This window comes from Callithrix jacchus, chromosome 9 (assembly GCF_049354715.1).
Source record: "Callithrix jacchus isolate 240 chromosome 9, calJac240_pri, whole genome shotgun sequence".
Classification (NCBI taxonomy): domain Eukaryota; kingdom Metazoa; phylum Chordata; class Mammalia; order Primates; family Cebidae; genus Callithrix; species Callithrix jacchus.
This window is the reverse complement of record NC_133510.1, coordinates 137,098,508-137,112,694: the sequence shown is the minus strand read 5'-3', so window position 1 is coordinate 137,112,694 and position 14,187 is coordinate 137,098,508. Positions and strand designations below refer to the sequence as shown.

The window sequence follows — 14,187 nt, the reverse complement described above, 5'->3', positions numbered from 1 at the left end:
TGGGATTACAGGTACACACCACCACATCCAGCTCATTTTTGTATTTTTAGTAGAGAAGGCGTTACACCATGTGGGCCAGGCTGGTCTTGAACTCCTGATCTCAAGAAATCCACCTGCCTCGGCCTCCCAAAGTACTGAGGATTACAGGCATGAGCCAGTATGCACAGATAAAAAGGTGTGTTTTTTGAGAAAAATGAACAACGTACCAACAAAAAATAGGGAACAGCTGGGGTTGGTGGCTCATTCCTATAATCCTAGCTCTTTGGGAGGCTGAGGTGGGAAGATCGCTGGAGTCCAGGAGGTTAAGGCTGCGGTGACCCATGATTGCACCACTGCCCTCCAGCATGAGTATTGCAGCAAGACCCTGCCTCAAGAAAAACTAAAATTTTAAAAAACCAAAACCTAAGCATGACAATTGGGTTATCAGGCTATTTTATGATATGTGCCATTCTCAAAACTTGTTACGGTATCATCACATCACTCATCCGACACGAAAAAATAAAAAATAAAACCCAGAAACTCAAACTAAAAATATTTGCAAATCTATAGTGTTATGCGTTGTGCTCTGTCTCCCCGAAAGATGCTGAAGCCCTATGCCGCAGGGTCTGTGGATGCGACCTTATTTGGAAATAGCCTCTTCCCATGTGATCGAGCTAAGCTGAGGTAATGAGGGTGAATTCTAATCCAGTGTGCCTGGTGTCCTTATAAAAAGGGGATGTGTGGACAAAGACACCTACAAAGGTAAGACAGTTTCAAGACAGAGACAGAAGACCACCTGCAAGCCAAGGAACTCTGGAGGCTCTCAGAATCCATGAGCGAGACCTGGGACAGACCTCCCTCACAGCCTTCAGAGAAAAAACAAACAAGCAATAAAAAATCCCTTGATTTCAGACTCCTGGTATCCAGAACTGTGAGAATAAATCTCTGTGGTTGAAGCCACACAGTTTAGGGTACTTTGTTAAGGCAGCGCTGGGAAATGAATGCAGAGTTCTTGGGGCACGCATCCACACTTCTGAAGGAAATGTGGGACGTGCAATGCTTGAACTTACAATTCATACTTTTCTCTACTCTGAATTCTTTTTTTTGGAGAGGCAGGGTCTCACTCTGTCACCCAGGCTGGAGTGCAGTGGCACAAGCATGGCTCACTGCAGCCTCCAGTTCCTGGGCTGCAGCAATCCTCTTGCCTCAGCCTCCTGAGTAGCTGAGACTATGGGCACATGCCACTGTGCCCAAGTTTTAAAAAATGTTTTGTAGAGATGGGGTCATGCTATGTTGCCCAGGTTTACCTGGAACTCCTAGCCTCAAGTGATCTTTCCATCTTGGCCTCCAAAATTCTGGAATTATAGGTATAAGCCATTGTAACTGGCTTGCCTTTTAAAAAACAAAAACAAAAACAAAACCAGAATCTTCATATATTGCCCAGGCTGAAGTCCAGGGACATGATCTTGGCTCACTGCAACCTCCACCTCCTCGGTTCAAGCAATTCTTTTGCCTCAGCCTCCCGAGTAAGTCAGCTTATAGGCTCCTACCACCACACCTAGCTAATTTATGTATTTTTATTACAGGCGAGGTTTCACCTGTGGGCCAGGCTGGTCTCGAACTGCTGACTTCAGGTGATCCGCCCACTTCAGCCTCCCAAAATGCTATGATTGTGGCTCACTGCAACCTCCGCTCCCGGGTTCAAGCAATGCTCCTGCCTCAGCCTCCCAAGTAGCTGGGATGACAGGTTCCTGCCACCATGCCAGTTTTTGTACCTTTAGCAGAGACGGTGTTTCACCATGTTGGCCAGGCTGGTCTTGAACCCCCGACATCAGGTGATCCGACTGCTTCAGCCTCCCAAAATGATAGGATAACAGGCATGTGCCACTGTGCCCGGCCCACTTCTGTTATTATTACAGTGTAATATATAATGAAATATTTACACAACTCACCGTAACATAAAATTAGTGGGAGCCCTGAGCTTGTTTTCCTGAAACTAGAGCATCCCTTCTGAAGGTGACGGGAGACATTGACAGATAAACAGGCATTGGATTCTCATAAGGGGCACGCAGTCCAGCTCCCTCGCATGTGCTGCTTACGGTAGGGTTTGCATTCCTATGAGACTCTAACAATGCCACCGATCTGACAGAAAGTGGAGCTCAGGTGGTGATGCCAGAAATAAGGAGCGGCTGTGAACACAGATAAAGCCTCCCTAGCTCGTTCGCTGCTCACCTGCTGTGATGCCTGCCCAGTTTCTAACAGGTGAGATGGGCACGGTGGCTCATGCCTGTAATCCCAGCACATTGGGAGACTGAGGCAGGTAGATCACCTGAGGTTGGGAGTTCGAGACCAACCTGACCAACATAGAGACACCCTGTCTCTACTAGAAATACAAAAATTAGCCTGGCATGGTGGCTCATACCTGTAATCACAGCTACTTGGGAGTCTGAGGCAGGAAACTGGCTTGAATCTGGGAGACAGAGGTTGCAGAGAGTCAAGATCATGCCATTGCATTCCAGCCTGGGCAACAAGAGCAAAACTCCCTGTCAAATTAAAAAAAAAAAAATCCCGGGTGCAATGGCTCACACTTGAAATCCCAGCACTTCGGGAGAATGAGGAGGGCAAATCACCTGAAGTAAGGCGTTTGGGACCAGCTTGGCCAACATGGTGAAACCCTGTCTCTACTAAAAATACAAAAATTAGCCAGGTGTGGTGGTATATGCCTGTAATCCCAGCTACTCAGGAGGCTGAGGCGGAAGAATTACTTGAGCCTCGGAGATGGAGGTTACATTTACCTGAGATAGCACCGCTGCACAGACTGAGACTCTGTCTCAAAAAGAGAGAGAGAGAAAAAAAAGAAAAACAAAAACAGGCTACTGGTACAGATCCGTGGCCAGGAGGGTTGGGGACCCAAGCTGTAGACAATATGTAATGATCAAATCGGGGTAACTGAGACAGTCATCACCTCAAATATTTATCTTTTGTTTTGGGAACAAAAAAAATTCTTCTCTTCCAGCTATCTTGAAATATTCAAATAAATTCTCATTCACTGTAATTTCCCTTGTGCACTATTGATTACTGTAACATATTCCTTCTATCTAGGCCTTCTGGTCTTTCATTCATTCTTTTTAAAAATTATTTTCATTTATTTCTGAGACAGTCTCTCTCTTTCTGCCAGGCTACAGTGCAGTGACATGGTCTCGACTCAACGTAACCTTCACCTCCTGGGTACAGGCAATTCTCCTGTCTCAGCCTCCTGAGTAGCTGGGATTACAGGCGTGCATCAGTATTCCTAGCTAACTTTTTTTATTTTTAGTAGAGATGGGGTTTCACCATGTTGTCCAGGCAGGTCTCGAATCCCTGACCTCAAGCAATCCACCCACCTCGGCCTCCCAAAGTGCTAGGAGTACAGGCATGATCCACAGCACCCGGCCATTTATTCATTCTTACATTCATTCATTCTATGAATAACTACTGCCTGGTTATCATATACCTGACAGGGCTCCGGGCTCTGGGGAAACAGCAATGAGCAAAACAAAGTTGCTGCTCTCTTAATGGATCCATCATTCTAATGAGGGAGAAAGAGACAGGCGATCCATAAACAAACCATTAACACAGACAGCACATCAGGTGGAGAGTGCTATGAAGAATAAAAACTAAAGCAGGTATGGCCAGGTGCGGTGGCTCCCATCTGTAATCCCAGCACTTTGGGAGGCTGAGGAGGATAGATCCCTTGAGGTTAGGAGTTCGAGACCAGCCTGGCCGACATGGTGAAATGCCATCTCTACTAAAGGTACACAAAAGAAAATTACCTAGGTGTGGTGGCAGCTGCCTGTAATTCTAGCTACTCAGGAGGGTGAGGTGGGAGGATTGTTTGAACTTGGGAGGTGGAGGTTGCAGTGAGCCGACATTGCGTCACTGCACTCCAGCCTGGGGAACAGAGCAAGACTCTGTCTTCAAAAATAAAAAAGTAAAGAGAAATCGGGTGCAGGTTAGAGTGCACTAGCACAAGCAGGGGTGCTCAGGTGGTGATGAAGGTGGTCAGGAAAGGCCTCTCTGTGAAGGTGATAGACATGAGGGCTGAGCCTGGGGACTCCTGAAGAGAGCAGCATGGGAGGGCCCTAGGTATCGGTCCCATTTGTGATCCTTTTGTTTTGTTTTGTTTGGTTTTTGACACAAAGTCTTGCTCCGTCACCCAGGCTGGAGTGAAGTGGCACAATCTGGGGCCACTGCAACCTCCACCAACTGGGTTCAAGGCACCTCAGCCTCCCAAAGAGCTCGGATGTCAGGCATGAGTCACTGTGCCTTGCCTATGCATCAACATGTTTAAATTCTTCAGAAAGCTGTGCTTTAGGAAGAGTGTTCTGACAGCAATCAGAAATAAATGACAACGGCAGAACAAGAATCACGTCAGTGACAGGGTGGCTATGGACATTTGTTGGCCAGCAGCAAAAAAGCCACTCATACCGTGGATTCTATCTCTGCAGCCTGTCTGCACCTGAACTCTCCTCCCCACATCAGTGGAAGCCTGGAACTCTCAGAATAGCAGACTTCAACAGCCGCTGTCACCTTCACCAGAATGATGGAATTAATTCATTCACGCAGAAGATAGCAGAAACCCGGTGAGAACAGGATCCAGAATGTGTGGGTTTTGATGGACAGGGTGGTAGGATCAGGGAGGCTCCACCTACCTCACCTCCTGAGCCCCACACTCCTTCCCCAGTCCTGATCACCATAGAGACTAGAGTGACATGACCAGAAATGAAGACGCTTGGAAAGACACCAGCGACATAAAGAAGAGGAGGCCAGAGGTCCACAAGGTACACAGATCCTGGCCTCGGATGCCCAGGACTCTGTCCAGAAAGGCTCCCTCCCAGCCATGGAACTTGATGGTCCTCAAGTTCCTGAGGATAGAGCTGGTGAATCGGGCCCACAAGTCCTTCTGCCTCGTTTGCTCTCCTGGGATTGGAGGGAAGAGAGAGATGAAGACACAGCTGGTCCGGAATTCTCCCCTGCACCCTGACAGTCACCATGCAGCAAATCCTGCTAATCCTTCCTACTGCTTCCCAAAGCTGTCTGCCTCTCCGCATCTCTGACCCTCAGTCCTGATCCATCCACCATCATCCTGTGCCTGAATTCCTGCAGGAGCTGACCCAGGACCACTGCCACAGAAAGGAGGCTTCTGGTGCCCAGAGAACAGAGGCTGCCCCTGAGCCCACCTGGGTATGGCACCATCAGGAAGGCTACCTGGAGGTGGGTAATGCCTGAGCTACATCTTTCTTCCTTTTACATTTTTGGTGGAGTTGTGGGGTCTCACTCTGTTGCCCAGGCTGGCCTCAAGCTCTTGGGCTCAAGTGACCCTCTGCCCCTGGCCTCCTAAAGTACTGGGATTACAACCTGAGCTACATGTTAAATGGCCAGGAGGTGGGTGCTGGGCAGGCAGAGGATGAGGGGATGGAGCCGGGAAGAGGGATTGAAGGCTCTGAGACAGGGGACAGCAAACACCTAGGCAGAGGGAGCAGCATGACTGAGAGGACACTCAGTGTGGACACTCAGAGGAGTACATGCGCGGCGTCACTTGGCACTTTAGGGTCAGGGAGGAGTTCGGGGTCTGTGCTTAACCGGGGAGGGGCATCATCAGAAGGCAGCTGCCTGGAGAAGGTATTTTGTTATTTCTTGAGATGGAGTCTTGCTTTGTTACCAGCCTGGAGTGCAGTGGCGCGATCTTGGCTCACTGTAATCTCTGCCTCCTGGGTTCGAGTGATTCTTCTGCCTGACATTCTGGAGTAGCTAAGATTATAGGTGCCTGCCACGATGCTCAGCTAATCTTTGTATTTTTTAAGAGGGATGGCATTTTGCCATGTTGACCAGTCTGGTTTAGAACTCCTGAACTCAGGTGATCCACCTGTTTTGAACTCCCAAAGTGCTGGGATTAGAGGCATGAGTCACTGTGCTCGGAGGAGGCCATGCAGGAGGCTGGCCAAATGACAGATAATTGGGACAGCTGGGCCTAGAGAGAAAATAAGTTCCTTCCCTTTATCCCCCTTCCACCTTTCTTTTCTTCCCTACTCCTTTCTTCTGCTCTCCTGCCTTGCTTTCTACCCTCTTTTTCCACCTCCCTCCTCCCTTTCTTCCTTGCCTCCATCATTCCTTCTCTTCCTCTTTCAACTCTTTCCTTCCCTCCATCTGTCCTCCCCTTTCCTATCTTTCCTTCCCTCCCTCCTTTTCACTCCTCCCCTCCCTCCTTTCTCCCCATCCCTCCCTTCTTCCCTTCCTCTTTCCTACCCTTCTCCCCTCCCTCCCTTCTTCCGTAGTTCTCAAACACTTGTCCAGCACCTTCTGCATGCCGAGCACTAACTAGATACTGAATCTGCCACAAAGAGTGTGCTGTGCTGCCGTGGAGCTTCTAGTCTAAGGAGAGTAAGGCCATTGGCCCCTTCCGGGTGCTTCTTGAAGGGCCCTTTAGGAAGTGGGAAGTGCTGGGGAACAGTAAAAATGAACCCAAAACAGGCCAAGGAAGAGAGATGCTGAAAGGAGAGGGATGGGCGGGGTGTGTCCTTGCTGAACGATGGTGAGGAAGGTGGACCTGACTGCAGGGGGTGCTGGAGGGGACAAGGGTCTTCTAGAGTGAGGGTGGTCCAGGCGGACAGCAGCTAAAGCAGATGCCTGGAGAGATGTGTGAACATCAGGCAGGTGTGAGGATGGGGTAGGTGGGAAAGGGAGGGAGATGGGTGGAAGGTGAGGCTGGAGTCAATGAGGCAGCTCAGGGAGGGCCAGGTGGGCCACTGTGGGGCCTTTGGCTCAGACTGAGGAAAATGGGGCTGCTGTAGGTCTGAGAAGAGGAGGGTGTGATGAATTCAGCTCACACAGGTCTCCTGTGGCTGGAAGTGGAGAGAGGCTGGGGCGGAAGTAAGGAGTGAGCCAGGGCCTTGCCGCTGGATGCATTTTTCAGATGATGCCAAGCAAATCTGCTGACTGATGGGGTGCAGGAGAAAAAGGCATTGATCTGACCCAGGGCCTGGGGTCTGAACACTGGAGGGAAGAGCCGCCGTCCAATGCGATGGGGAAGGAGAGGGGCAGGTCTGCACGATGGGCAACTCGCAGAGACAAGAACAAAGCCAGACCCGCCGGATCCCACTCAGCTCTGCCCTCCCCTTCGCCCACACCAGGGCCTGTGTCTTCCTCCCTACTTCCTGCCTGGTTCGTCTTTTCCCCCAAAAGCCGAACCTGAAAGTGATTCCTCTTCTTGCTGATAAAGAAACTCAGAGGCAGGTGGCTCAGGAAGACAGCGATGGTGGAGGGACCCAGGAACTAGGCACGGAGGGGACAGAACCTCAGGAGATCCCGGGGAGCCCAGCTGCCAGAGGGGTGTGAACCACAGCGGCTCCATCTTGAATAGGAGATGCGTAAAAGGAGGCTGAGACCTACTGGGTTTCATTTCCAGGCAGTGAAGGCATTCTGAGTCACAGGATGAGACAGGAGGGCAGCACAGGATACAGGTCACAGAGACCTTGTCAGTAAAACAGGCTGCAGTAAAGAAGCCAGTCCAAGACCCACCGAAACCAAGATGATGACCAGAGTGACCTCTGCTCATCCTCACTCCTACATTTGCCACCAGCGCCATGACAGTTTAAAAATGCCATGGCAACATCAGAAAGTTTCCCTGTAAGATCTATAAAAGGGGAGTCATGAATAGTCTAGCCCTCATTTAGCATGTCAGGAAGAAATAACCCTAAAGATGGGCACCAGCGCCCTCTGGGCTGCTCTATGGAGTAGCTATTTCATCTTCATCTTCTTAAAAAACTTGCTTTTTAAGGAAAGAATAAACTTACACTGTGGCTCACATTTGTAATCTCAGCACTTTGGGAGGCTGAGGCAGGTGGATCACCTGGGGTCAAGAGTTCTAGATCAGCCTGGCCAACATGGTGAAATGCTATCTCTACTAGAAATATAAAAATTAGCCAGGTGTGGTGACATGCACCTGTGATCCCAGTTACTCAGGAGGCTGAAGCAGGAAAATCTCTCGAACCCAGGAGGCGTAGGTCATACTGAGCCAAGATCACACCGCTACTCTCTATCTAGCCTGGGCAACAAAGACTCCATCTCAAAACCAAAACAAAACAACAAAAAAAGCAAACAAACAAACAATTGTGCTTTCACTTTACAGACTCATGCTGAATTGCTTCTTACACGAGATCCGAGGACCCTCCCTTGTGGTCTGGATCGGGTCCCCTTTTCTGTAACACAGCTGCAGATCCTGAAGAGGGTCAGACTTGGATCCTAAGATGCGGAGTCAAGGAATGTGATAAGGACAGCCACCGGGTCCCAGGGATCTGGGCTCATGGGGGTCTGCTGGGTCAGGAGGCGCCTGCTGAAGATGGAGTCCGTCAATGTCAGGGAGGGGAACCACCCACTTACACGATGGGGAGAGAGTCATATTCAAGAAAGAACATGCACACACACGAGTGGGACTGGGAGCTGTTCCTGGCCACAACAGTGAAGTTGAGACCTCTGGAATAAGGACTGGGTTCAAATCCTGACTCTGAGGATTGTGAGGGTGGCTTTGGGGCAAGTCCCCTCCCTAACGTGCAGTTCCCTTGTCTGCAAAATGGGAAAGAGTTGCCCTCATTTTGCATGTTTGCTTATTACATTTAAGTATCTTTCTAATCTTCATTTTACCTTCATGAGGGTTGTAAGACTTAGCAAATCATCATACAGATGCCCAGTTACCTTTGAAGACAAAAAGTAAATAAGGTTTTAGTTTAAGTCTTGTGCATTATTTGAGACATACACTGAGAGTTTGAAACTCTCACTTAACTGGATGTCCTGTGTTTTCTCTGGCAACCCTGCTCCCTACCAGCGTGGTGCTTTTGGGATACATATCCCCCTGCCTCTCAGCTTTGATTTCTATATCTGGAAAATGTGGTAGTGAGAGGTAGAATAAATGATTTTTATGTTGCTCTGACATTCTGAGAGCCCTTCACAAGTTACTTGAACCCATTCTCTCACCAAGCCCCACCCCAACTCCATTCTGCATGCCTCAATTTCCCCTCTCAGTCCTTAGGAACACTTTTTTTTTTTGGAGATGGAGTCTCACTCTGTTACCCAGGCTGGAGTGCAGAGTCACGAACTTGGCTCCCTGCAACCTCTGCTTCCCAACCGATTCTGCTGTCTCAGCCTTCTGAGTAGCTAGGATGACAGGTGTGCATCACTATGCCTGGCTAATTTTTATATTTTAAAACAGACAGGGTTTCACCATGTTTTCAGGCTGGACTCGAACTCCTGGACTCAAGTGATCTATTCACCTCAGCCTCCCTAAGTGCTGGGATTACAGGTTTGACCCACCCCACTCAGCTCAAAGAAAGTAGAACACCATTTTCTAATGTCGGGTCAGTTTGTTTCATTTATACGGCAATGGCGTCACCTGGTGGCTTCATGGAGTAGTGCCCTGAGGATAAACCTCCCACAGCAGGGGTTGGCAAAACACTCAAAGGAATCTGACAGAAGATGACCATCTCTCTCTGGGGAAAAATGGTTCATAAAACTGTAGCAACCTCAGTATCCACCCCTCCTTCACCAGGATCTCATGGTGATGTTAGGAACTGTCTACCAAGAGGCAGGAAAAGTGCACAGGGAAAGTGACACGGTGCATTATCTGCGGATATCTCGGTCTTCTCTGATTTTTTTTTTTTTTAAGGGGAGTCTTGCTCTGTCCCTCAGGCTGGAGTGCAGTGGTGAAATCTTGTCTAACTGCAATTTACACCTCCGGGTTCAAGCAATTCTCCTGCCTCAGCCTCCTTAGTAGCTTGGATCACAGGCACACGCAACCATGCCCGGTTCATTTTTGTATTTTTAGCAGAGACAAGATTTTGCCGTGTTAGCCAGGCTGATCTTGAACTCCTGACCTCAAGTGATCTGTCCAGCTCAGCCTCCCAAAGTGCTGGGATTACAGACATGCACCCCCATGCCTGGTTTTCTCACTTTATTTATTTCTTTATTTTTTAGATGGAGTCTCACTCTGTCACCCAGGATGGAGTACGATGGTGTGGTCTCTACTCACTGCAACCTCCACCTCCCGGGATTCTCAGCCCTCAGTCCCTCGAGTAGCTGGACTACAGGCATATGCCACCACACCTGGCTAATTTATGTATTTTTAGTAGAGATGGGATTTCACTATGTTGGTCATGATGGCCTCGAACTCCTGACCTCCAGTGATCCTTTCACCTAGGTTTCCTAAAGTGCTGGGATTACAGGCGTGAACCACCATGTCTGGCTGTGGGTTTTCTTGAAAACCCACATGATTCCTTATCATGTTTAACAGAATTGTGCCCCAGCCCTGGACTTCCCTCAATTCATCCTCCTTTGAATATTAAACCTCTCAAATCTGTAACAAACATGGAAGAGCCACTGGCAGGGTGGAGTGGTTGGTGGCAAGGGGCCTGGGGTCCCAGCAGTTGGCATCCCCTTTCCCAGGATGTACACATGGCCTCATACACCAGTTCTTTTATCTCCTAGGTCAGCTGGTCAACACCGTCTGGGTAAAAAAGGGAGACCAGATCTTGTTTTCATCCACGTTTGAAGCCAATGTCACCACCCACGACATTGCTGTCAGTGCGTGCCCAAGCCCCCGGTAGCCTAGAAAAATTAAGACCTGGTTTATTAACCATACACCTACCAGACCCGACCCAGCCAAAACATGAAATCGACTGGGCTCAGTGACCCACATCTGTAATTCTAGCACTTGGGGAGGCCAAGGCGGGTGGATGTCCTGAGGTCAGGAGTTTCAGACCAGCCTGGCCAATGTGGTGAAACCCCATCTCAACTAAAAATATAAAAATGAGCCTAGGGTAGTGGTGCACACCTGTAATCGCAGCTACTCGGGAGGCTCAGGTTGGAGAATCACTTCAATACAGGAGGTGGAGGTTGTGGTGAGCCGAGATTGAACCATTGCATTCCAGCCTGGGCAGAGCGTGAGACTCCATCTCAAAAAACAACAGTAACAACAGAAACACAAAATCAAACAACGCCTTTTTTTTTTTAGAGACAGAGAGGGACTTCCTGTGTTGTCCAGGCTACAGTGCAGTGGTACAATCATAGCTCACTGCAGCCTCTTATTCCCATGCTTAAGCAGTCCTATCACCTAAGCCTCCTGAGTAGTTGGGATTACAGGTGCATGCCACCATGCTCAACTAATATTTGTGTGTGTGTGGAGATGGGACCTCACCATGTTGGCCAGGCTGTCCTCAAACTTTGGGCATCAAGGTACCCTCCCTTCTCAGCCTTCCAAAGTGCTGGAATTACAGGCATGAGCCTCTGATCCTGGACAAAACCTAATTACACATTCATGAATGACCAAGGGCATGATGGCTCATGTCTGTAATCCCTTTACTTTGGGGAGGATGAGAGGATATCTTGAGGTAAGGAGATCGAGACTGGCCAGGCCAATAGGATGAAACTCCATCTCTACTGAAAGAATACAAGGCCGGGAGTGGTGGCTAACACCTGTAATTCTATGACTTTGGGAGGCTGAGGTAGGCAAATCATGATGTCAGGAGTTCGAGACCAGCGTGGTCAACATGGTGAAACCCTCTCTACAAAAAATACAAAAATTAGCTGGGTGTGGTGGTGCGCCTCTGTAATCCTAGGTACTCAGGAGGCTGAGGCAGGAGAAATGCTTGATCCCAGAAGGTGGAGGTTGCAGTAAGCTGAGATCACAACAATTTATTCCAGACTGAGGGACAGAGCAAGAATCTATCTCAGAAAAAAAAATTAGCCAGGCATGGTTGCATGTTCCTGTGATCTCAAGCTACTCTGGAGGCTGAGGTGGGAGGATTTCTTGAACCAGGGAGAATGAGGCTGCAGTGAGCTGAGGTCATGCCACTGCACTCCAGCCTGGGTGACAGAGCGAGACCCTGTTTCAATAAATCAATAAATAAAAAAAAATTTATTGTCTCCCAATTGGGAGGCCGGAAGTGTAGTTGGGTGTCTGCAGGCCAGGCTCTCTCTGGAGGCTCTGGGACAGCAGGCATCCCTTGACTTATAGTGGCCATTGTCCTTCTACGCATGTCTGTCTCTGTGTGAAAATTTATTTTTGGGCAGGCACAGTGGCTCACACCTATAATCCCAGCACTTTGGGAGGCCGAGACAGGATTGCTTGAGCCTAGAAGTTCAAGTTTAGCCTGGGAAACATAGTGAGATACCATCTCTACATAAAATACAGAAAATTAGCTGGGCATGGTGGAACACACCTGTAGTCCCAGCTACTCAGGAAGCTGAGGTGGAAGGATCATTTGAACCCAGGAGATTGATGCCGCATTGAGCTATGATCACATCACTACACTCAAGCCTGGGTAACAGAACAAGACTGTCTCAAAAAAAAATATTTTACTCTTTCTTTTTCTTTTACTGGCAACAAATTTCCCTTTTAGTAAGGACACCAGTTATATGGGATCAGGGCCCCACCATCATGACCCATTTTAATTTGATAACCTCTGTAAAGACCCAGTCTCCAGATAAGGTCATGCCTGTAATCCCAGCACTTTGGAAGGCTGAGGCGGGAGGATCACTTGAGGCCAAGAATTCAAGACCAGCCCGGGCAACACAGTGAAACTTCACCTCTACAAAAAAATTAAAAAAAAAAGCTTGGTGTAGGGGTGTGTACCTGTAGTCCCAGCTCCTTGGGAGGCAGGAGCACAGAGTGAGCCCAGGAGGTCGAGGATGCAGGCATCTGTGATTGTGCCACTGCCCACCGGCTGGGCAATAGCAAGACCTAGTCTATCTCAAGAGAAAAAAAAAAGTGTGCTGATCCAATGTGGGGTAATTTTTTTATATCTTTAACTCTGTATTTTTTCATATTGCTTAGCTTTTCCACATGAACTCTGTGATTACAACAAGAAAATAGCAGTCACATTACATTTTTTTGTTTTTTGAGATGGTGCTCTGATCTTGTTTCCCAGGCTGGAGTGCAGTGGCATGATCTTTGTTCATTGCAACCTCCGCCTCCTGGGTTGGGCGATTCTCCTGCCTCAGCCTCCTGAGTAGATGGAACTACAAGCACATGCCACCCTGCCTTGCTCATTTTTGTATTTTTAGTAGAGAGGAGAATTCACCGTGTTGGTCAGGCTGGTCTCGAACTCCTGGCTTCAAGTGATCTTCCCACCTCAGCCTCTCAAATTGCTGGAATTGCAGGCATCAGCCACTGCATCCGGCCATTCTTATCTTTTTGTCAACAGAAATGACCGGCATTTCAATTTCTGTTTGTCTTGTTTTTCTTAAATGAAAACAAACTAGCAGTTATAATTGGGAGGACAATTTGCATTATGGGAATCTGGGAGTCATGCCAATTTCTGTACTCAAAGTTGGTAAAAAAAAAAAAACTGGGGTTATGCGATGGGGTGGTGGCACACGCCCATAATCCCAGCACTTTGGGGGACTGACGTGGGTGGATCACCTGAGATCAGGAGTTTGAAACCAACCTGGCTAACATGGTGAAACCCCGTCTCTATGAAAAAAAAAAATACAAAAATTAGTCAGGCCTAGTTGTGGGTGCCTGTAATCTCAGTTACTCGTGAGACTGAGCAAGAGAATAACTTGAGCCTTGGAGGGGGAGTGAGACTCTGTCTCAAAAAAAAAAAAAGAAAAGAAAAGAAAAGAAAATTCATCATGGAATGTAAGGCTGGTTCACCATACACAAGTCTATAAACATAATTCTCCACGTAAACAGAACCAAACACAAAAACCACAGGATTATCTCCATAGATGCAGAGAAGGCAAAACTCTCAATAAACTAGGTATTGACAGAACTTATCTCTAAATAATAAAAGCTATTTATGACAAACCCACAGCCAGTATCACAATGAATAGGTAAAAACTGGAAGCATTCCCTTTGAAATCTGGCACTAGACAAGGATGTCCTCTCTCATCACTCCTATTCAATATAGTACTGGAAGTTCTACCCAGAGCAATTAGGCAAGAAAAAAAAAATAAACCGTATTCAAATAGGAAAGGAGGAAGTCAAATTTTCTCTCTTTGCGGACGACATGATTGTATATCTAGAAGACCCCATCGTCTCAGCCCACAATCTCCTGAAACTGATAAGCAACTTCAGCAAAGTCTCAGGATAAAAAATTAATGCACAAAAATCACAAGCATTCCTATACGCCAATAACAGACTTAAAGAGAGCCAAATCAAGAATGAACTGCCATTCA

General features: G+C 48.0%; 1 pseudogene; it reads left to right on the top strand.

Moving 5' to 3' along the window:
• Positions 1–393: 393 nt before the first annotated feature.
• LOC144577905 (small nucleolar RNA U13) lies at positions 394–491 on the top strand (annotated as a pseudogene).
• Positions 492–14,187: the final 13,696 nt, after the last annotated feature.